Source organism: Carassius carassius, chromosome 38 (assembly GCF_963082965.1).
Source record: "Carassius carassius chromosome 38, fCarCar2.1, whole genome shotgun sequence".
NCBI classification, from domain to species: domain Eukaryota; kingdom Metazoa; phylum Chordata; class Actinopteri; order Cypriniformes; family Cyprinidae; genus Carassius; species Carassius carassius.
Genome location: NC_081792.1, coordinates 12,408,720 through 12,431,992, shown reverse-complemented (window position 1 = coordinate 12,431,992; position 23,273 = coordinate 12,408,720). Strand labels below are relative to the sequence as shown.

Here is a 23,273-nt window from a genome sequence, read left to right as displayed (position 1 = left end):
AAAAGCTGCAATGTTTTTGACTTCTGTGACCACTGGATGATGAAATCAGATGTGTTTTAAAAACCACACTGGCTAAAAGGGCACCTTAAAGTACTGTTTGAGTAAATGAATTACTCTGGGATATTGGTTTGTTTGAACTCAGAGGGAGTGTCAGTCACATTAAAAAAGTTATTGGAGACGCGAACCATTTTAAACGATTCAGTTCGATTTGGTGAACTGGTTCAAAAAGATCCGGTTACATCGAATGATTCGTTTGCGAACCGGATATCACAAACATATATATAAAACAGTGCTTACCTAAGTCATGATACTGTTGGAAAAAAAGCCACCGAATGACTTAAAGACTTCTCAAAGATGAAGCAGGAGAGGTTGAACTGACCAGTTTGGAGCCACCTAAGCAGCTGTACAGAAGCACATATTGTGACAAAAATACCATTCAGACCTTATTGTTAATTATTCTCATAGCCTGCATAGAACATTACCTGCCAGAGCGATTGTACTGTCGAGAAAAAAAAAAAAAACCTTGCGCTCATCTGACCCTTCTCAGGCAACTCGAAGACAAAGCAGGAAAACTGAAATGACTAACTTGCCGCCACCTACACCATTGTAAAGATGTGCATATTGTGAACAAATTTCATTTAAATCATTGCTAATATTGATACACAAAGAACCACCACTTACGAGACACCCCTCGCTGCAGACTGTAGCGCGGTGACATCACGTATGTACGTCACGTATGTGTTTACCGCGCATGCGCTTGTAATTTGCATTGTGTGATGACATTAGTTGTTTTCGCGTTGTGCGTGCTTTAAAACGATGCGCATACTTAACAGAAAACTCTAATAAAATGTTAAAGTATTAAATAACATTAAGGTGTAAAAAAGATGGGAAAAACAACAGTAAAAAACAGCCCATATCGATTATTTTAACCATGTTTCATCGGAGGTAAAATTATACAGAATTAAAGTTTATTCTGTAATATCTGTCTTACAATATATTAACATTCTGTTGCACTTTACTTCACTGTGTATATTGTAATATTACACTTTAATGGCACCTTATATTTCTTATTGAGCTAGTCAAAATTACAACAGATAAAGTACAGTCGTCAGCTCTAATAGTGCAGATGGTAAAACGTTTGTTGTTCACAATTTGATGCAATCGATCCGGGTCCGAATCTGCCTTTTGACAGTTTGTTTCTACCTTTTCACATTTCAAATCACATCAGAAAAGCATTTATTTTAAATAAAAACGAAGGAAATAATCAAAAAGTTGTGAGGGAGGGCTTTATTTTTTTAATATGGTGGCATCCATTTAATAATTTGAATTAAAATTATAATTTACACTCAGTAATTATTGCATACTGTTTTATAATGTACTACAATACTGAGGTCCAGATAATTGCCACTATTTGCAATAAGTAATATAAATAGCAGAAAATCCTGCCATTTTAACATAGTATAAATAGAATCTATAGCCATTTGCACTGTGTGGCTATTTGACAGTGGCTATTTGCACAGTGTAAATAGCCACTGCCTTTCTTATTTTAATCTTTCCTTTGCTATGGTTCTTGTTTATCTATTTATTAACTATAAATTTTGACATTTTTCTTTTGCTTTGGCAATTCTGCATGTGAAACATTTAAGCCAGTAAAGTAGCTTTAAGTTCAGTTGACCACATACAGTATATTTTCAGTGTCTGCATCCCATTTTATGGATGGTGCCTCAAAAAAAACCAAACTGATGACAGTGATCTTTTTTTATTTATTTCAAAGAACAAAACTGAAAATATAATTGTATATACAAATATAGATTAAGACTATAGACATGACACAAGAAAAAAAAAATCTAATCACTGATAAAACAAGCCAAGCAGTAGCCCTCAAATTCTTTGAATGGATAAAACCCACACAGGACTCTCCTCCTGCGATTCCTCACACACAGGTGGACAGTCTTTAAATATCTCACAGCACCGTATGCACTGGGTCAGAGAACATGACGCCCTGAACTCAGATTGTATTGTTCAGACAATGCACTCCAGTTCACGACACCTAATTTACATAAAATAACAAACAATACTAAAGCAATATTAAATCATTTTGAAGAAAGGCAGAAGAGCCATACAAGGAAAATATTTTAAATGTATTTTTAAATATATTATAGCATGGTGTTAGAAAAAGTGTTATTTGCTTTGTCTGTAAACTACCTAAGAGATTTAATTTATAACCAACATTAACATCAACTAAATTAATAAAGTTTGTCAAGTCAAAATTTAGGTTGGCTTGGCTTGAGAAAGCATGGCCTGAAAGTTTGAAGTTTTTTTCAATTTGAAAATTTTACAGTTGAGGGCTATACAGTCTGTCAGAGAAAGAAAAACAGATAATTACAGTACTCAAGCCACATGAAGTGGGTCTCTTCTCTGAATTTCTTCTCACTGACAATGTCCACAAAAAGTCATATTAAGACATATGAAGGTCAATTTAAGAGGTAACACTTTACAATAAGGTGTCATTGGTAAACACTAGTTAATGTATTAATTAACATAAACTAACAATGAACAATACATGTGTTACAGTATCTACTAATCTTTGATAATGTTAATGAAAAAGATTACAAATATGATATTTTTTTTGCAATGCATGCAACCATCAATGGCATTACTTATATTAATAAAGTATTTCTGCTCCATTTTAAGACATCTTTAATGGTTCACTTTAGGCTAATTTATGCACTTTATACTATATCATAAAACATGTCATAAATGTTTGAAATCGCACACATTTCCAATGACACTCTCTATGATTATGACCAAAGTATTCTTACATTTAAACGCACATTTTTAAGTAAACAAAAGTAATATCTCATATCCACCATACCTTACGAACATCCAGAAGTGAATGAACCTGGATATGCGCATTAATGACAGTCAGTATGGCGCCCACTCGTATTTACGGTAAATACATATACGTTACTGCGCATGCGCAGTAAACACATACGTCACGTACATACATGGCGTACATACGGGACGTCACCGCGCTACAGTCTGCAGCGAGGAGTACTTGCCACTTACCGGAGTGATAACAATGACGGACCAACGTTAACTGGGCGCCACCTGAGGCAACTCTAAAACGGCGTACAAAAGCACATATTTTGAACAAACATATTTCAACTCTTATGGTAAATATTATATAGAGAACAGCACCTACCGGAGAGATTAATTTACACTGTCAGGCAGAAAAAAAAAGGGCGACGTCTGACCTGAGGCAACAATAAGACCAGGCGGGAAAATTTAACTGACTAACTTGCCGCCACCTATTTTGTACAAAAGCGCATATTGTGAATAAACTTCATTTAAATCATTTGTGAAATGATACACATAGAACTACACTTACCAGAGCGATCACAATGAGGGAATAAACAGAGGCCGCTTAAGGTGACTCGAAAACAGTGATGTGTCGTTCGTAAACGAATCGTTCTTTTTGAACGAATCTTTTTGGTGAACGAATCGTTCTCTCGTTCCACTGACTCATATTTCTTGTTCACTGAAGTTCCTCCCTCCACAGCAGCGCGGCGCTATTAGCAGCGCATGCGCAGCTCAGTTTCATCCTGTCAAAGAGTTACTCAACCTCAAGCCAATAGCCTTCGATTATGAGATGTGACAGAGCATGTGATTTGTTGAATGTAGTGAACGAATACGCCCTTCAATGAACTAGTTTCATATAAGTCTGAACGAGATCTAGAGATCTTATCGTTCGTGAATGAAATGACTGACTTGAACTGCTACCCATGTCGTTCGTGAACGAGTTGAATGATTTAGTACATCTCGTGCGTGAATGAAATGACTGAACTGGCACACATAACTGGCACACATGTCGTTCGTGAATGAGTTGAATGAACGGATACGTCATTCGTGAATGAAATGAACTGGTATAGCTTATCTCGTTCGTGTACGAAATGAATGAGAGTAAACTGGGTTAGTCTGCCATTTAGCATGTCAATCTCTCAAAATGCAAAGCGCAGTTATAGGTACTGTGCACATACGCTTGTTTTGATATTTAGCATACAGAACTCCACGTTTAATCCCCATTTATGAATTTGAATATATAATATACAAACTGTCTGACTAAACAATTAAAATGCTAATTAGGCAAGAAAACCTCATGTTTGTTCTTCTGAACAACTTAATTAGACTTTATATAATGAATGCGATTATGCACACATTTTTATAAAGCCAGATCAGTTGCTGTAACTAGTGAATACGTCCGTTGACTTAAGACATAACACACTCTTTTTTGCCACCTGCTGGCATATTTTGTGTAATAAGAAAAAATTATCACTGAACGAATCAGTGAACGATTCTGATCGAATCATTTTGGTGAACGAACTGAAAATGAATGAATCTCTTGAAAGAATCATAATTTCCACCACTACTCGAAAATGAAACAGGAGAAATTAAAATGGCATTGTTTATAAAAAAGCGTTCGAACTGCGCATGCTCATCAGCCTTTGTGGGCAATACTAATAACCAACTTAAAGTTGTTAGTTGTTCTAACTTGAAATATTAATTTGGTGTAACAAATTGATTATTTCTATTTAACTTACATTTCTGTGTCATTTCAACTTTTTTAATGTTAAATTGTAACTGGGTTTGTAATACAAAATGTAAGTTGGATTTTTTACAGTGTATATTCAGAGACAGATGGACAACCCACTAGGCTATATAAAATAATGAATAAAAAAAAACCTTTTTCTCTCTGTGAGAGTGCACACGCAGATCTCCGATTCTTCTGATCAAGTTTCAACATATATCAAATGCTATGATTTCGATCAGATGCGTCGGCTGTGTCGGTTGATGAGTCAACGTGATTTTGACGTTGAACCGATATTTTCCACTAAATAACGTTCTGATGTTCTGACCAAATAGTGAATGTTGATTCAACATCGAAATTTGATCGATGACCGATACTGACCTTTACAACCAAAAATTTACATTGAATTAACATCTGCTTGCTATCTGGGTCAGATGATCGTAGACAATTATCATCTCAATACATTTCAGTCAGGTTTTAGATCCCAGCACAGCACCAAAACAGCCCTTCTTAAAAGTATTAAATTATATCTATCAGTTGACTCTGGCGATTCTGTGGTTCTAATTACTTCTTGGTCTGTCAGAAGCATTTGATACTATGAATTACTCTATACTTACTTCCCATTTAGAACGCTGTGTTGGTCTGCAGGGAAACTTTCTAAAATGGTTTACATCTTGTTGAAAAACCCATGACATAGTGATTGTAGCTCCACCAACTGTTGACAGCTGCACCCTATTCTGACTCCAATTAAGTGCCTTTAATACGGGTTGCTTCACTCCTTGTTTACTGCTCTGGATTCTTTCATATGGTGTTGTGGCTGTGTACAGATATAAGTTTATTGTTTGTTTGTTTGGATTCCTGTTTGTAATTCCTTAATTGTTTAACTTTATTTGTTTATATCTTTAAGTTCAGAAACCAGTCTGATACACCTGTGGAAAGAATGATGTACTGGCATTGGTGAAATAAAACTTGAAAATGGATGTTTTCTCATGGTGTTTTAACTGACATCCCATTGTGATGCTCCCCCTACTAATAAGCAGTATCCAAAGAGTCTTTTACATGGTCCTTCAAGCCGGAAATGAGCATTCCAATGGACCAAGAGCAACATACTAACCAATGCCATGTACCACCTTGTCGAGAGTCTTCAAGACAGACCAAGCCTCCAGTCTATCTTGAGGACTATGAGACTACCTTACCGCCCTGGAAGCCTCCTTGAATCAGTCAGTCAGTTTCCTCAGCCCCAGTCCAAAGCAGTATTGAATATGCCAGAGAGAGACATTTTGAACCTTGTGACCCTGTCTTACTGGAGATAAAGCAGTTAAAGGAGTTTATGGAATTTTGCAGAAGTGTGAACCAGGTAAATTCCAAAGTGAATCGAATGTGTTCTTCAGGAAGTTCTTGGTCATCTAAAGTAGGTAGCCCAAATTTGTCTGCACCGCCCTCACCCGATAAGGATTCTCTTGTCCCTTCTACAGTGACTGATTCAGCTGCAGGATTAGCTCAAGAGCTTAGAGTTCATCTACAGGAACACCATCATGGAAAAGCTAGTCCCGAGTTAAAGTTGCTGCCATGTGTGCTGCCTCTCTTCCTTCATCTTCCTCTATGGTACTAAGCAGAGATGCAATGTGTGCACGTTTATCAATGGGGTTCCCCCCACACATTAGGATTTCTGATTGTAAATATTAAACATGTTGAATATTTACGATTCGCGATTGGGGTGGCTCCTACATTCTTCTGATCAGGTTTGGACACTCTTAACACACCTCACACCAAGGGAAAATCTAATAAGATAATCTGTAGAACCATCACGATAATCGGGACATAGCTAGGATTGTCGGAAGGGGGGAAATCGGCCCAAAATCAGCCCGATTATCTTTTGGTGTGTAGCAAGCATAACCAGATGCAACACAATAATCTTATACCTTGTGTTTCTCATTCTTTAGTTCAACAGCCTGTTTCAAGTTCTCAAACAGGATATGAGTCAAGAGCCCAAGTAAGCTATCCTACAAGATTTTCTCGAATTGAAGGCCCTTCATTCCCATATCTGTATAAAGAGGATCCTAAACAATTCATAATGTTAAAGATGGCTCTGGAGAATTTACTAACCCACATGAGACTGAGCAGTACAAATTCCATATTCTCCAAAATTCTTAGACCTTTGCGTTCAGCTCATGAAAAATGGGGCTAAAAACAAAAGTGTTGCATTTATAATTTTGTGCAGTGTATAATACTGATTAGGCATCCATACAAATCATTTTCATGCCGCTTATACTATGTCACGAGTGTGCTGGATGAATAATGACATACAGCGGGGTGATCATATCGGAGTAAAAATGTTAGAGGAACGTTATAATAACATTCTGGGAACCAAAAACTATCATTATGGAAATGGTATAATAACGTTAAGGGGACGTTGGATTAACGTTAGAATAACATTCTGCAAACTAAAAACTAAAGTTGGGGAATGTTATAATAACATTAAGGGAATGTTAGAATAACGTTCTGGGAATGTAAAGAAAACCTGGCTAACCAAAAATAATATTCTGGAAAACAAACTAACGTTCCGGGAACGTTATGGGAACCAAGAATTGTTAGTTGAGGGAGTGGGGGCTGTCACATGTTGAAGAAATGACTCAAACCTGAAGACTTGTCAGATAAGAGGTGAGGTGAGCTAATCACAGGCTAAAGACCCAGGTAAATAATGAATTAATCTTTTCTGTTTCTTATAGCATTTTAGTTTGTAGTGTGATCAACTTTTATGCAAGTAGGCTACTAGATGTGCTAGTGAAGTAACACATAATATTTTAATTACATTTTGCTAAATGAACTAAATGACTTGGAAAAATGATTTGTTAATTTTGCTGAACAAGACTCAAAGGACCGAGTCAGTAAAATGATCCAAACTTCCCATCACTACCTGACAACTTGTCTTCAAGATCTCACGAAGTGGATTTCCTCAAATTTTCTCCATCTTAATGAATCTAAGACTGAAATCATTCAATTTGGATCAGCATCTGCTACGGCAGTCCTTAAAACAGAATTTAAAAAGATTGAACCAAATATGAGATTGTGTGTCAAAAATCTGGGCATCCAAATTGACATTGAGCTTAAAATGGATAAACAAAACTAGTTCTGAGCTTCTTTTATTTATGTAAAATCGTTTTTACATTTTTCAGATACTCTGAAAGCTTTCACCTGCTGATATATTCCTGCCTAGACTATTGCAACTCACTTTACTGCGGTATTAATAAATAATTTCTAGATTGGTTGCAACTAGTCCAGAATGCTGCTGCTAGACTCCTGACCCAGACATGAAAATATGAACATATCACTCCCATCCTTGTTTCATTGAATTGGCAACAAGAATACAGAAAATACAGAATTGTGTTACAAATTCTGGTCATGGTATTTAAGTCTATTAATAACCGTGATCCACCTTATCTTGCAGATCTCCTCATAAGACATGTTCAATCTAGATCACTTGGATCCAGTGATCTTGCACTCTAAACAGTGCCCAGAACTAGATCTCGGCTCAAGGGTGACCGTGCGTTTGCAGTGAGTGATCCAAATCTGTGGAATAAGCTGCCATTAGCTATCAGAACGTCACCGACTGTGGCTATTTTTAGATCAAAATTAAAAATGAATTTACTCTCAATGGCATTTTAAAATGGGTGTTGCTTTAGGAGTGTATTATTCTTTAACGGTAATTATCTTCTATGTATACCTTGTAAAGCACTTTGGGCAACTTTGTTGTATTTATATAGTGCTATAAAAATAAAAGAAAAGAAAGAAAAATCAAACTTCAGGATAATGGAAATCCAAATACTAACAAGGGTGCTTCTCAATATCCCTCCTCGTCTCCTCTCTCCTCCGTCCTCTATCCTATGACCCGGAAACCGATCGAGCTCAGCCATCTTGAAGGACATCTCAATTCTCTAATTGCACCGCGAGGAGTCGAGGATCGAGGAGTGAGGAGGCTTCCAGAGAAGTCATGAGCGAGGATACACAGGTGCATCCTATGCGGAAGAGTTTTATCGACTAAAACGTGATGCACGTATAAATTCTCCTCCCCCTTCATATCGGTCACAATAATTTTGATTTCTACTTTACTTTTGCAGTTTATATAAACCACACACCTCACATATTTCAACAGGGTATCTTTCTTTATTATTATTTATTATGAATTTCTTAAATAAACAAATTTCAACAACATGAGGGCAGATCCTCTGAGCGCTGCTGATGACGCAACGAAGTGACGCTCGAGTGATCAAGGATTCCAATGTGTGGGGGGCCAAGATGGCGTCCTTCTAATCAGACATGCTTTATCTCCGTCCTTGGTAGACGCGGAGTTTGCAGCTGGAAATTACGTCCCAGCTTCTATTTAACTTTATTTAATACGAAGATACCTCTTACGTCTCAATGGTATTGACGGAATAAACGTTTTGGATGGGCAAAAGGAGAAGTAGGAAACACTCCTCTCATCACAACGCTGTTGCAAACGAGATGGAACTTCCTTGTGAGTCTGTTATGGAGACCTGTTGCCTGGCCGATTTTCCTAGTCTGCCTGAAACACCCCAAAAAAATGATTCTCCGGCCAAAAAAAGGAATCGAGTTGGTGCAAAACCTGTTTTTGAGAACACTTCGGAAGTGCTTGAAGCTATTCATGCACTTGGCTTGAAACTTGATCAAATGCACTTAAAGGTTTCGGCGATTGAGAAAACCACGGAGCTCACTTCGACCAAGGTGGACAGTTTAGCAACCTCTGTGCAAAAACTCATCGTCGAAGTTAACTCTCACGACGAACGGTTATCCCTGATGGAGAAAGAAATGCAAACTTTAAAGGACGAAAACGCGACTTTGAAGTCTAATATAGCAGAGGCTCAACGTTACACTCGACGATGGTCTCTCAAATTGCATGGCTTGAAGGAGGCTGATGGTGAAAATGTCAGACGGATAACTATTGATGCTCTTGCGAAGGTTGCTCCAGATGTTCAAGACCAGCTTGATCGGGTGGTGGACGTAGTTCATCGTGTTGGTCGCAAATCAGCGCCACCAAATAAGCGTCCCATTATCGTTCTCTTCTCGATGCGCCGTTACCGGGACGAGATTTGGAGGGCAGCCAAAAACTCCAGATATTTACTGGACAACGCGCTACGCATCTCTGAGTTGCTATCGCCTGAAGACAAAGCGGCAAGAGAAAAACTGTGGCCGAGGGTGAAGAAGGCTAGAGAGGAAGGCAAAAGGGCTATATTTCGTGGTCCACATGCATACATCGAGGGGAAAAGGATTGACACTAATGACTGATTGATTTCTGATTGAAAACCCATTAAAGGCATCTTCAAATTTTCTTACATGCCGGGCGAATTTTTTTTTTTTTTTTTCAAATAATTGTTTACTGCCTGTTGCATCTCCGGGGCTTCTAATTTAAATAGTACATTTCAGCTTCAAGACATTAGGTCTTGAAGCTTGGGAATTTGTGAATTACATTTTTCTTTCTTTTTTATTTTTCTTGTTCTAGTTCTTTCGGAATGGACTTTAAGTTTAATTCTCTGAGCATAGCATCACTGAATGTAAGGGGCATTCGTGAAATTACGAAGCGAAAGGCTTTATTTCTTTTTTTAAAACGGACAGATGCTGACATTATTTTTTGTCAAGAAACACATTCTACAGACTTGGATGAAAAATTTTGGAAATCTCAATGGGGAAAATCTATTTTTTTCAGTCACGGCACTTCGCATTCAGCGGGAGTTTTGGTTTTGATTAACAGATTTAAAGGAGACGTTCTGAACTCTGTGACGTGTGAAAACGGAAGATGGGTTATTTTGACTGTGAAATTAGACAATAGTATATTTATACTTTGTAATATTTATGGTCACAATTCCAATACGTTGAATAAGTCCTTATTTGCAAAGGTTTCTGATATTATTCAATGCAAACTTGATGCATTCCAAGCTTCATATGTTATATTTTCAGGCGACTTTAATGAATGCGTGGATAATCTGTGTGATAGATATCCACCTCGTTCTTCTCAACGTGATGCACAATCAAATTTAGCTTCTTTATGTGCCAATTTATCTCTTACTGATGCTTGGCGATTCTACAACCCTGGAATATCCGAATATACTTGGTCTAACAAAGACAAATCTTTGCAATCTAGAATTGATATGTTTTTTATTTCTACATCTGCTTTGCAATATGTCAAGGAAATCGATCAAAAGTATGCCCCTTTAACTGACCATAAGCTTATTTCTTTAACGCTTATAGGCACAAAAGAGAATTCTAGTCTTAGAGGGTACTGGAAATTTAATAATAATCTTCTTAAGGATGAATACTTTAATAATAGTGTTAAAAAAATAGCAAATGACATTTTGGGAGGTGTAAAGGCAGGATTTAAATGTAAATGGGAATTTTTTAAATACAACGTCAGAAAGATTGCAGTTAAACGTAGTAAAGAATTAAAAAAAATTAATAGACAAAATGAGTTAGAGTTAATTAATAAATTAGGGATACTGGAACAGAAGCACAATCTTACTAAGGAGGAAGAAGCTGAACTGGTTGCAATTCAATCCCAGTTAGATTTGATCTATTTAGACCTGCACTGTAAAAAATGACTGTGATTTTAACGGTAAAAAACTGTGATAATGCTACAGTACAAACCTGTTTACTGGTTAACGGTAATTTCCTGTAAACTTTACAGGGAAAAACCGTAAACTTACGTTCCCAGAATTCTCTGCGTTGCATTTCAAATTTTGTTTGCATTTGATGTTTTTTCTTTGAAATAACTATGTTTCTCCTTAATTTTTTCTCATCTGTTATGTTTATTAGGTTTGTATGTTACATAAAATGTTGTTAAATTAATGTTTATTGCATATTTCAGTTTAATGAGTCTCACCATGATGGTGTTTAGTGCTTGTGTGAATGACACCATGCAACTTCTATATATCTTATTATTTAAAAGCTGCTTGTGATGGGCTTTGTTTCACCACGTGACTCTCTCATCACCACCTGCTTTTGGTGGTTACCAGTGTAATACGAAGGTACAAAATAGATTTCAGTGCTTCAATAAGTTCGAATATAAATATTATATCAATTAAATTATGGTATTAAACTGTAAATATAAAGTAAAACCGTTAAACCTACAACAGTGTAACTATTTTTTACAGTATAAAACTGTTAAACCAAAGAATTGTTTTTTCCTAAAGTTAATACTTTTTATTTTACAGTAAATCATTGACTCAAGCACCAGATTTAACCGTAGAAACAACAATGACAATGGCTGCCAACCGTAAAAGAAAAAAATGTTTTACCCGTAACTTTACGGTGGAATTCTGGCAACCCCAGCTGCCAGCGTTTTACCGTAGAATCTACGTTTTTTTTTTTACAGTGTGGCTAAAGGTGCTTTTATTCGTTCTAGGGCGAAATGGCTTGAAGAGGGAGAAAAAAATTCAAGTTATTTTTTCGCACTTGAGAAAAGAAATGTTAAAAGAAATGCTTTAACTGCTTTAAATATTAACGGGAATCATTGTATGGATCAGAAAACAATTTCTGACTTTGTTTACTCTTTTTATAAAGAACTATATGATTCCAAATTTGATTTATATAATTGTGAAGAATTCATTCAAATAGTCCATCAACATACTCCTATTATTGATAAAGATTTTCATGATTTTTGTGAATCCAATATAACTTCTTCTAAGATCAAAGATGCCCTGTTAAGAATGAAAAAAGGGAAAGCACCAGGTATAGACGGGTTGACAGTAGAATTTTACTTACATTTTTGGGAACTGATCAAAATACCTCTTTATAATATGTATAATGAATGTATTAACAGTGGTGAAATGACTAATACTATGAAACAAGGTATAATTTCATTAATTGCTAAACCGGATAAAGATCCAAATTTGATAGAAAATTGGAGACCAATATCTCTTCTTACAATTGATTATAAATTAATTACTTTAGTATTTGCTAACAGATTACGAGAAGGTTTAAATAAAATTATTAGTGAATGCCAATCAGGTTTTTTGAAAGGACGACATATAACTAACAATATTAGACTTGTGCTTGACCTTTTGGATTATGCTGAGAATGTTGATGAAGGAGCCGTTATTTTCTTTTTAGACTTTTATAAGGCATTCGATACAATTGAACATGAATTTTTATTTAAAACTATAACACTTTTTGGATTCGGAAATACATTTTTGAATGTAGTTAAAATGTTTTACAATGATATTAATAGTTCTGTTATACTTAATACTTCCACCTCTAAAAGATTTAACATTAACCGAGGAGTACGTCAAGGTTGTCCAATTTCCCCCTTTTTATTTTTGTTGGTTGTCGAGTTATTATCCATTGGTATTGCTAATAATAAACAAATTCAAGGTCTCCAAATTTTTGGTAAAGAAATTAAAATTTCACAATTGGCGGATGACACAACCTTATTTTTAAAGAGCTCATCTCTTATTCCTACTGCTATCTCTTTCATCAGCATTTTCTCTAAGGCTTCTGGCCTAATTCTAAATTTATCCAAATGTGAAATCCTTCCTTTACACAATTTAAATGATAAAGTTATAAGTGATATTCCAGTGAAATCCTCTGTCAAATACCTAGGAATTATTGCAACAAAGGATGTTACAGAAAGACAAAGCTTAAATTTCTCCTCTAGATTAAAAAAGACCAAAGCATTATTAAACTGTTGGTTACAACGTGATCTCTCTGTTTATGGTCGTGTCCTATTATGTAAAGCAGAAGGCTTATCTCGATTTGTCTATCCCGCCTTATCTTTATATGTTAAAGATTCTTATTCTAAAGATATCAATAATCTGTTTTATTCTTTTATTTGGAAAAACAAATCCCAAAGACTGAAGAAAAGGGTTCTTACTAACAAGAGAGCTGAAGGGGGTCTGGAAATACTCTATTTTGAAGATGTTAATAGAACTTTTAAAATCATTTGGATTAAAAAATGTTTGATTAATCGTTTCTCCCTTTGGAACCACATCCCACACAGTCTCTTTGACAAAATAGGTGGCTTAGAATTTCTGTTAACTTGTGACTTTAATATTTCTAAACTCCCTCTTAAATTGTCAAAATTCCACCAGCTAGTGCTTTTAGCATGGAAAATTTGCTACTCACACAATTTCTCTCCTCACACTGCCTACATATGGAATAATATCAATATAACTAGTGCCAATAGATCTTTATTTTTAAGGAATTGGTTTAACAGGGATATTAATCATCTGATTAATATGTTTGATAATTTTGGAAATCTTTTAACTTATGAACAATTTATGCGAATCCACAATTTCCCTGTGCATTTTAAGGAATTTAATTTGGTCATTAAAGCTATTCCTCCTACTCTTGTACATCTGGTTAAAAGTCATATTCATTACAACTCTATAGTAAGGACAAAACCAAAATTAATTTTAAACGGTCTTGAACTGATTGGTAAAAAATGCAATAACAAGCATATTTACAGTATTTTCCAAAAACAAAATAAAATAACACCTAGAGGAAAATGTTTCTGGAACTCTATTATTGATAATATTAATTGGAAGACTGCTTGGTTAATCCCATTTAAATATTGTATTAATAACAAAACTAAAGAAATACATTTTAAAATTTTGCATACCATCTACCCTGTTAAATCAATAATTTCAAGATACTGTGATATTGATGATTTATGTTCTTTTTGTAAAAATGAGAAAGAGGTGTTAACACATTTGTTTTTTGATTGTAAAATTTCCCAAAAGTTTTGGAAGGAATTGGCAGATTTCATTTTTTCTCTTGTAAAGGATAAATACTATTTTTCTTTAAAGGATATTATTATGTACTATGACAATAATGTAAACAAAGGTCTTGAATACATTGTTAATTTATTCATATTGCTGGCGAAATTCTATATACACAAACAAAAATGTTTAAACTCATCCCCTATATTTAAAGTATTTTTAATTGAATTTGATTGTTTTATATCTTCATTGAAATTGATAAAAAACAAAAAGTCATTAACATGTTTAAAATATTATGAAATTTTCTTTAGATCCCCTGTAACTAATTAATGTCATTTTATATTACACTGAATGTCCTATGTTATGCTCTGTACTATGTATGTTATTTGTTCTGTGTTCAATAAAAAAAAAAAAAAAAATAAAAAAAAATTATTAATTAATTAGTGTGGACTTTGTCATCTAAATACTTAATAACCAATAAGGTTAAGGATGTGTCTTAAAATTACTTCATCTTTTCTTTCCTGTGAAGCTTTACTTAAAAAAGATGTTTCCTGATATTGACACTTTATGTTCTTTTGTGTGGTGCTGAACACGAATCCATTTCTCATCTCTTCTGGGAATGCACATATACAAGTCTGTTCTGGAAGACTTTTTGTATCTTCGATCATACTAAAATGTACCATGTTTTACTATGGTAAATATGAGTTATCGATAGTGTTTATAATTAAACCACAGTAGCCACAAAAAAAAAAAAAAAAAGGATTCCAATGTGTAAAAAAAGCTTTCATTCGATCCCTCCGTCCTCGCGTCTTTTCCTTGCAGCCTTCCCTCGCATCCTACAGGGGGCGGAGCTGAGACGCGAGGAAAGGAAGCGAGGAGAGGAAACGAGGATGCACAAATAAGAATTGAGAAGCACCCCTAATTTCCAGGCTTTGGCCTCTGTAGCACTCAATTAAAGTATTTTTTGTTTATGTTTCGCTGGTTGTCTTGACTTACACTGACACCTAGTGGTGTGGATGTAGCATGACATAAGAAAGTTTCAGTTGCAGATATTATAAATATATGCAATATTAACAGTCATTTATTTAACAAGAATAGATGTACCCAAATAATGGCATTACCAAGCTAAAGTAAGAAGCATTTTGCTACCTGTGTGATCGCAACATGTCTGCACCCACAAGGCAATCCTTTCTGTGTAAAATAAAATGGCTTATGTAAGGCTAATTGATTTTTCAACTATTTTTAAAATAAAAAGTTTAATTATTGAAAAAAATTTCCTTTATAGTCTTGTGTATAGCCCTGTGACATCCTGACAAATTCCCTAGAAACTTTTAAATTGGCCTCTCCAAGTTACCTTACCTCTTTGAACATAAATGTTTACGTTTTTATTGTAGACTCTGCATAAAAAAGTGCAGCAAGCAATAATCTCTCAGTAAATAAGACTTAGTGGCCTATTTATACCTGTTATGACTCTGAAAATATCTGCAAATAAAACACCAGCAGATTTTCACACTGCCTTCTCCGAGCCCAAATGACTTTTTCATGAGCCTAATAGGAAATTATGGGTTATTATATTCTGCCGCTTGACACCCTGATTAAACAATAGTGCAACACAAAGAACTGCAGAAGAGTGGGAGAGGAAAAAATGAGCCGGGGAAGAATGTTCTACTTTATTTTGAAAAGAATCAGATTCTCTAACAGGGCTGTGCAGAGACCTTTGGAGGGGCAGGTGCTTAAAGTGTAAAAGGTGCATATGAACCACGGCTTTAAATCTTATTTTAAAAAAGGGTTTCTATTTTAATTCTGTTTTGAATTTTTTATTTTTATTTTTGGAATGATAATGATAATAAAATCAGGATCGATAAGTATAATTCGGAGGATGAGAAAATTAGTATATGCCTGTTTTACCAGTGTTATGATTATTATTTTTAAGGCACTCTATGTTTTAAATAAATCCTGTAATAATAATAGTTCAAAGTATGCGTAGTCAGATAATATAAAAAGACAAGACCCCTTGACACCACTCCGCTGAGAACTCCACTCACCCACGCACTAAATTACTAACGTGAGGGAACGTCCCGGATGAGATCGTCAGGTGAAAGGTCATCATGTGCATCATTTTATTTATAGCTTAATTATTATTCATTAATTCAACTAATAGTTGAAAAAAGGCATTAAATTAAAAAAATCAAAAATAAATTCTTTGACAAAAGGGCACTTTGTGCATCAAGGGGAAAAGGGGCAGATGGCCACCGAAACCTCTCCACACTCTTGCACATGCCTGTTCTCTAATTCATTACTCTCCCAAGAAGCAATATACACCTCATTACACTAAAATGAACGAGAAATATATATTTTCCTGCCTTACAATTTCTCATGACTGCGACCTAATCCTCAGGGCCTCGGGGTAACCTACTCTACTCCCCCAATATCCACCACCCGAAAAATCTCATCAGCTCTCATTTGACTCTAATTCAGCTATCTGTTCAACTTTAACCGTCCACCTGCCCCTCTCAGTCGACAGTGGATGAGACTATAGCGAAATGTATACCATTCTTTACGAGATTTACAGCAACCACATCACCAAGGAGGAAGTCTTTAGAGTTTCTTGAGTGTTCAGCCTTTAAGATAAAGACTGGAAACTAGAAAACAATTATACGCCGACCAGCTCTTAAGAGTCTTAGTTCTCTCTTTTTAAACATCACAAAAGTGTTTTTTCGCCATAAAGCATGAAGTAACAACAATCTCTGAATTCCTGCAGGCCTTGTTGGAACAAATCATTGTGTTAACACGTTAAAACACAAGATCTATTACCATGCTGCTCCAAAGGAAGGCTTTTTGGAACCATTTTTTGGCAGAGTTGTGATATTCTCCACATTTACTAAGGGTCCATGACAAATTCATTTGGTCTCCGATGATTGATGGAGCACTTCTTTTAATATAAGTGTTTTTGTTCTTCAGTTACCAAGGTGTTTGGGTTTTAAACTTGGGATTGTTCTGGCACTGTTCTCAACCTCAAAGCAGTCTGTCACGAACAGAATGAATAATATTTGTCTTAACTAAAAAACCTTTTTATGTTATTATTTTCAGCCAATTAAATAGAGCATTCGATAAGCACGGCTTTTATTTTTGCTTTTATTCCTGTTTTACTTGAATGGGGAAATTCTGACATCTCAAAAACTGCTTGCCAACATATTTAAAGTCAGCAAATATCCTAATTTGCATACAAATGCACTGTTCTGTGCCATTTTGTTGTATAGTTAGTGTGAATAGTATGTTCATGTTAACACTAAAAATTTCAACAAAAAGCAGTGCACTTTAAAAACCCAGATGAAACACTTAAACTAAAAAATGAAATTTGAACTGTTGGACACTTCATGCACTGCTGCAACCTGCTTTAAATGGAGACTATTAGGCTCTAATGCTGAATCACAAAATAACATTCTAAAATTCATATAGAGCATAAGTGCATACGGTGCATCTGAAATTTTACTACATTTAAATGTGAACTTACTATGCAACTGTTAAAAAAGTATGTTCGTACTACATCTACCATGTTGTGCCAACATGACATAAGTTGTCCCTTCACTGCCATTTATAAATCCTCTCCCAAAGCCTTATGGGATAGTAAAGTGTCAATCGAATGCACACTTCAAAATTACACCTGGCTGAAGTAGTAGGTCACTTTTCTCCAACTGGTTTTGAATATTATGAACTCAGACATTCTGCTCTTTTGGAGTTCTGTTTTTTGTTTTTTTGCATTCTATATAATAGAGAAGTATGCAATTTTGGATGCAGTGATAGTGTATGTAATTTGGAATACATCAAAACAGTTGAATGAGACCAATATTTAACCTCTATTTCTCCAAATCTCTTAGTTATCTTGTCTATTGAATTATTATGTTGTCTATAATATAATGTAGTATATTAAGTATCAAAATAATATAATAAGTCTTGTTAATGAATAATATAAGACAAGAAGACAAAGTTCACAAACTTTACTGTCTGTTTCCCACTATACCTGTGCGGGTACATGATACCAAACACTGCACAGCTTTTGTTCCAGCATCTATGAGAAACAGCAGCAGTTCAACAGAGCCGCAGAATAAAAGCAAATCTTCAATCACCTGCTTGAATTGTACTGTTGAATGTAGTTTTGCTTTCTCTGAAGTGTCCATCAACCTTATAGCGAACACGGTCCAATAGATGTGTGTGCGGAGTGAAAGTGTGTGTGTTTGGGGGGTGTTTAGTGAAGGATTATGCAAATGAAATTTGAGAGAAAAAATTTACTGTCCAAAAATGACTCGGGCGGAACGCTTGCTCAGACAGGGAGCTCGACTATCCTGTGTGACCGAGCCGCCAATGCCCACGCTTTCCCACAATCCAGCTTTGTTCACTGGGACGTCACCGTGAGGGTCTGTGGAGAGGAGGAAGAGCAAGAAAGAAAAGAAAAAGAACAAAGCACGGTAAACAACTATGGAAAGATACTGGTCCATCTTTCCATCTCATTTCTATCAGATTTACTGCCGCATAAAATACACCTCAACTTGACTCAAGCGTATACAATAAAGAACAGTGTCATGATTTCCTGTCCATTAACTTTCTATAGTTTCTGGTAAAGCTAAAATCCAACAATCGGAGTTAATAATTAAAAGGTCAATTGGTCAATTAACTTACAGCTCAGGGGGGGAAATGAGTAGTTCCCCACAGCCCAGAGTGTGGACTAGTTATGTTTGGAGTAGCATACTAACATCCTATTCGGATTATTACTATATACACTTCAAATTATGACTTTGATTATTTGTTATTTGTTGTTGAGCATTAGACAAATGGGTTGTGTTGTAATATGTACTGTGCACAGTATGCATTTTTGATATTGTGCAGTATTCAGTAGTGCACACTACACAGAGTACTGTGTATCCCACAATTCAATGCACATGACTTCCATTGCCAATGAGATGAATGAACCACAAGCAAATACGGTCATGATACAGTTTTGATTTCAAGAATAACAAAATCGGCATACTACTGTTTGATTTTACTTTTCTGTGAAAAGCGCTTACTTTTTTATAAAGATTATAAAATACATACGTTTATTTTCACCATTATTAATATTTTATCTTAATTTCTTCTATATTGTATCCCTTTTAATAAATGATACATTCACGTTACCTTCTTTTTTATATATAAATACTTCCTGTTTTATGAAATATATTTATAAAATATTTGTAAAAAAAGAAGCAATTAATGTTGAACTATAATCTGTAATATAATATAAAAAAAAAATAAATGTAAAATATTTACACACACACACACACACACATATTTTACATATTTTATAAATATGTTATCATTTGATAAATGTGTGTGCGTACGTGTATAAAATATGCGGATATAAGCATTCTTAAAAGGTTATGAAATCCAAAATTTGTACATTAACTAAAACAAACAAAAGGACATATTTTCAATATAAAAGTAATTGTGGCTGGATTTGTTTTTTACCTTTTATAACAGTCTTGGGCATGTCAAAGAATTGTAACAAGATTGGCTTTGATGCATTGTTAGTTTTTGGGCAGCATTACATTTTAATTTTTTTCTCCCTCATTTGTTGTTCCTGGCTGTTTTTGCCCCATTGACTTCCATTATAACGACATTTTTTGATTACAAAGCCATGACACATAATCATGCATTCTTGATTGTTTGTGGTTTTCCCTTTTGGGAAGAGGTAAGATTTGTTATTTTTACAGTTGATCAGTTGAATGGTTGGACCATTAACCCTTTAGATAGGCCTGTGCAAAAAAAGGCTTAGTTTCTGACTTGATATGAAGCTATATGGTGTATAACAGCATATTATATTGTGTGTGTGTGTGTGTGTGTGTGTGTGTATGTGTGTGTGTGTGTGTGTGTGTGTGAGAGAGAGAGAGAGAGAGAGAGAGAGAGAGAGAGAGAGAGAGAGAGAGAGAGAGAGAGAGAGAGAGAGAGAGAGCGAGAGTGTGTGAGAAAGACCACTGCGCACTTACCTTGATATATTTGAGAAAATCAAAATGTACACCTCAGCTACGCCTCAGAACTACATGGAGTAAACAAAAGTGTATTTATGCACCTGCTGCCTTTTGATGGTGGTGATAAGTATAGACTAAACAAAAGAAAAGTACGTGGATTTAAACACTTGCATGCCATTGTGCTGGTCATTTAATGGTGAGAAGAGCAGCAAGCAATACGAGAAAGGGCTTGACTTGTACTGAAGTTTTAGAAATTATTATGCAGCTTGACCCCTCCAGCGAGCTGCAGCTTATTTAAAGTTGGTATTGCATTTTGATTCATAATACATTATGTTCATAAATCTGATGCAAAGTAGATTTTGTTTTACAGGATTTTAAGGTTTTAAACTGGCTTTACCATCAAGAAAAGACAAGCATTTCACACAAAAGCCATCCGTCCTTTTCAGCATCAAAAGGCAGCAGGTGCATAAACACACTTCTTTTTTTATTGTTTACTCCATGTAGTTCTGAGAGCTGAGGTGCATATTTGGATTTCTTCAGATATATCAAGGTCAGTGCACAAAGGTCTCTCTCACAATCTCTCTCTCTCTCTCTCTCACACACACACACACACACACTATAATATGCTGTTATACTCCATATAACTCCATATACAAGCCAGAAACTAAGCCTTTTTTTTTGCACAGGCCTATCTAAAGGGTTAATGGTCCCACCTAGTGATCAACTGTAAAAATAACAAATTTTACCTCTTCCCAACAGGGAAAACCACAAACAATCAAGAATGCATGATTATATGATGTCATGGCTTTGTAATCAAAAAATGCCGTTATAATGGAAGTCAATGGAGCAAAAACAGCAACCAACAACAAATGAGGGAGAAAAAATGTAAATCTAATGCTGCACAAAAACTAAATATGCATCAAAGCCAATCTTGTTACTAATATTGGACATGCCCAAGACTGTGATAAAAGGTAAAAAAATATCCAGTCTACAATCACTTTTTAAATTGAAAATATGTCATTTTGTGTGTTTTTTTCCCCAAATCAGTGACATCATTTATGAACTTGGTAATTAAAGAGTTAAAATCTTGGATTTTTTTTTAAACATTTGGTAGTTTTGATCAGGACTGAGTTTGATTAATAGATTTATGCAAAAAAAAAATTGAAAAAAATATTTATCTGATACATTTTTACAGCAGTTTAATTTAGTGGATGTTTTCATCCACGAACATAACAAAAGGGTAGTGAATTTGCCCACAGTGTATTGTTAAGTTTTTGAAAAATTTCCAAGCATTTCCCAAAATATGTGTCAAAATAAGATATGTCACCAAAAATCATTCCATTAGCTGAAACACAGAGAAAGGTGTGGCCAAAATAAGACTCAACTTTACCCCCTAGTGGACGAAAACTTCCCCAACAACGCATAAGGGTTAAACAATATTACTAGATCATTACATTATAGCAGCTTCTCTTGCTGCCTGTATATTTAGGTTACATGATCAAAACAAACTTTTTTATCATTGTTTTTTTTTTTTTTTTTTTACACAACAAATATAGGTTCTTCAATATTAATTAATTCATTATTTAAGTCGTCATATATTTTGTGAAATTGGGATGAAGAAAAAATGTATTTCATTATGGGGAGTTTTGCATCAGTTTCTTGTCATTCATCATACAGTAAAGTACTTGATATTAAAATTTCCCTATAAAAAATTGACTGTATTTATCATAGATTTAAGCAGATCCCAAACATGAGAAATGACACCAAATAGCAGAAAGAAAGAAGATAAGAAGTTTCATTCCGCACCTTTGAACTTCCCAGATCAGGCCCCTTTGGTCAAAAGGAGAATCATCATGAACACACCAAACCCTCCAGCAGAAACATCTTCAGCATCTCTCTGACCAACAGGTGAGGCTGACAGATGCCGATGTGCTCTTTAACCTTTTCAGCTGAAAAAAAAAACTTCCAGGAGGAATATTTTATGCTTGCTGTGCAGACAATGGACAAATAGCCGAGGAAATCCTAAGCGACTCAGTGGGGAGCCAGGAAAATCTCCAGACCCTCCGGATTTCAGACAAAGAGGGACAAAAGGTAATTTTTTATCTGCTGAGCAGCATCTAAAAGGTATCAAGCGAGAGCTGCTTTTCACGGCCGAAAGCGCAGATGGAGTGCTGAATCAAGCTGGGATGATCGACAACACACACCACTGCTCCTCTGCCTTTCAAACAGTCCGACCGTAGCTTTCCACTAAGTTAGATTTTCTTTTTTTTTTTCTGAATTAATGTCTCTTCTAGCATGCTTCTTAAAAGTGGGATTCTAAACAGATCTTAGCCATTGCATTTCCAGTTTTCCTTCCTTTTCTCTGTTGTTGCATTTTTCCAAATTCCTGCTGTGGCGATCAATAGCATTTGTCATTTGTTCTTCTTGTTGGCTTGTCTCACCACATTTTCAGGAGGTCGGTAAATTGATCTTGACTAGAGTCAACCAGAATCATCAAAAGCGAATCCCATCACAGGACATTCAACTGTTCCAGTGGGAAAAATCTTTTGTTGCTTAATGCTTGAAAAAATGTTTCACGACAGGCAAATAAAGTATGAATTTTGCATATTAGATAACCCCCTAAAAACACTTGATAACCACAATTTTCTGTTCATGTGTTGACAAATTTACTGTCGAAACAGGAAGTTTAGATAGAATATATAACATGGTGTATTTTTATATTTTTTTTTAAGTGGTGGCAGCAATGAGCTTGATTTGCTATTTGGTTGCTTATGGCATTAGGTGGCACATTTCCATTCTAGAGAGCATCTGATTGGTCAAAAATCTGTGCAGTGATGAGTCATCTTCGGTATTTTTGGTTTTGTTTTTCTATAAGAGACAGAATGTAAATTTTAAATGCTTATCTGCTAAAAGTGGATTTTGTCAACTTTATTATTATTATCATGTAACTACACA

The 23,273-nt window shown here is 35.2% G+C and overlaps 1 long non-coding RNA gene across 2 annotated transcripts; it reads right to left on the bottom strand.

The window, feature by feature from the left end:
- Window positions 1–295: 295 nt before the first annotated feature.
- On the bottom strand, window positions 296–3,444 carry LOC132119018 (uncharacterized). Of its 2 annotated transcripts, XR_009426103.1 has the most exons (5): window positions 3,392–3,444; window positions 3,206–3,311; window positions 3,070–3,122; window positions 483–596; window positions 296–401 (listed from the first exon to the last, which is right to left on the bottom strand). It is a non-coding gene; the product is annotated as an uncharacterized LOC132119018 (long non-coding RNA). The 2 variants fall into 2 exon arrangements; XR_009426102.1 differs by having other exon boundaries at window positions 3,070–3,311.
- Window positions 3,445–23,273: the final 19,829 nt, after the last annotated feature.